The sequence below is a fragment of the Palaemon carinicauda genome, chromosome 9, assembly GCF_036898095.1.
Source record: "Palaemon carinicauda isolate YSFRI2023 chromosome 9, ASM3689809v2, whole genome shotgun sequence".
In the NCBI taxonomy this organism is placed as follows: domain Eukaryota; kingdom Metazoa; phylum Arthropoda; class Malacostraca; order Decapoda; family Palaemonidae; genus Palaemon; species Palaemon carinicauda.
Window position 1 is genome coordinate 166,334,644 of NC_090733.1, and position 2,500 is coordinate 166,337,143.

A 2,500-nucleotide genomic window follows, 5' to 3' on the forward strand; every position below is an offset into this window, starting at 1 on the left:
AGCGCCACACCTCAATGGCCAGCGATTTGGCGAGATACATTTGGGACATATTTCTCCGACTCCATGACAAAAATATCCACTCTTTCATTCATGATATTCTCATTCTTTAATCAAAAAAATTTCCCTCTAGTCTTCAAGAATATTTTTTTGGAAATTTTTTGTTAAATGTTCTCTATAAAATATTACTTATAAAAACACAAAATTATTTGTTTCTCTGAGAATATATATGATAGCTGATACCTACATATATATATATATATATATATATATATATATATATATATATTATATATATATATATATATATATATACATATATATATATATATATATATATATATATATATCTATATATATATATTATATATATATATATATAAAGAGAGAGAGAGAGAGAGAGAGAGAGAGAGAGAGAGAGAGAGAGAGAGAGAGAGAGAGAGAGAGAGAGAGAGATAAATGGGTTACCTTTTTTTCATTGAATATAGTTCAAAATGTTATCTATTCTTACTATGTGAGGTTTTTCAGAATTTTGCATTTCTTTTTGGCCTCATCTGATATATGAATAGTTTCTGAGGCATCGAAACTTTCTCTAATCATCTCTCTGACCTGGACAGGAATCTTTTTTTTTCTCCCTCGCCATTTCACTTTACTTTTAGAAAAGTGATTCACAAAACCATATTTTTTTCATAATATATTAAGGTTTTCTTATCAGGTTCGAAGATAGATTCAGCCTGCGTGTAGCGCCATTAAACTAGTGAGCCGTTAACACCCATGCTGTGTTGACATTAGAACTCAAGTGGAAACAAATTGTGAACACTAACTCTCTCTCTCTCTCTCTCTCTCTCTCTCTCTCTCTCTCTCTCTCTCTCTCTCTCTCTCTCTCTCTCAATGTCTGTTTATATATCAATTCTTTCTCTCTTTTAATGTATGTTTTTATATAAATTCTCTCTTCCTCTCCTAATGTTTGTTTGTAGCTCTCTCTCTCTCTCTCTCTCTCTCTCTCTCTCTCTCTCTCTCTCTCTCTCTCTCTCTCTCTCTCTCTCTCTCTCTCTCTCTCTCTTCAAAACCTCTCCTGATTTACGTGCTTCATTTCTTTTTATTCCCTCTCTTGCTCCTCACTAGCCCAGCCTCTCTCCTTCCCCCTCCCCCAAATGCCTTGGCCCTGAGCCCTCTCACTTACCCTGCATCCGGTCAAAAGAAATCCGAAGGGTTTATTTTCACGGATCATGACGTCCTGCAACATCCTGACTTTCCGAACGGTTTCCGTACGAAGGGCTTTCTAATCCCCACTGGAGGAGGAGCCGATTGAAGGAAGAGTTTGTCTTGGAAAATGGGGGAAAACCAAATATTTTTTTATTGTATTCTTAGGGTTTTGTGATTTTTTGATACATTTTTGTGAAATTTGTGTTATTTTTTTCAAACGTTTTCTTTCATTAATTTCCATTCAGGTTCTTTCCATGACATTTCTCCATTTCCATTATTTTTCTTTGACTTGCTCTTTTGTTTCTAAATATTCCATAACAATATTCGCCCTTTTTCCCAGCTTCTATTCAACTAATCTGATTAAGTTCCTTTCATTTATTTTCCCTAATTTCACTATATTGCTGTAGATTTTTTCTCCATAAGCCTTTTCTTATTATATCCTAATGAGATCTTCTGTTGTGTCATGATTTTCCATAACACTCTCCTGTAATTGTTTTGGCAATTGTTTTTTATGGATCAAGCATAATTTATTTCATTCCTTTCCATAGACTCCCATGACATTTCTCTTTTTACTTAATCATTCCAGTTTGATTCTTCTATAGTTTCATAAGTTTCCATGACATTATACTTTTTCTGGTTTTTCAAAGGATTTGATTTAGTTACTTTTCTTTGATTTGTAAATCCCAATGAGATTTCTCTGTTGAGCTTTTCTTATGATGATATTTCTATAAATTATAAGTAAATTCCTTTACGAATTCTCCTCAGGATCTTCAGCATTTTTTTTTTTTTTGCTCTCATGAATATATTCTAAGCCCCTTTTTGAATTGTCGATAAACTATCTATTTTTCCCCAAGTTTCCAAAACATTCCCCATTTTTTTTTTTTTGGTAACGTTTCAATAAAAATTTGATAAATGTTTTTCGGGATTTTCCTGATATTACCATGTTTTTAACGACTTTACTGTAAATTTCCATTGATTTCTATTGAATTCATTTGATAACTTTCCTAACTTCTCATAGAATTTCATCCCATGCCAGAAGTGCACAAGTTTCACCTGCCTCTGTTTGCCTTAGGAAATTGATCGACCGTTTCGAAAAAATTATATCACTATGGGCCAAGTGTTCGCTTCGGATTTCGTGTGATGTCTCCTGTGTGAGGTCAGTGGATCCATGCAGAGTACATATGTTATGGATACGTTGTTACTTTCCACTCTGAAGTCTGCAAACTTATATTTCGTTAGGAATGTTTAGTTAAAAGCAACTAAATAAAGTCAGGAATTTAGATATTTTGAATAGTAA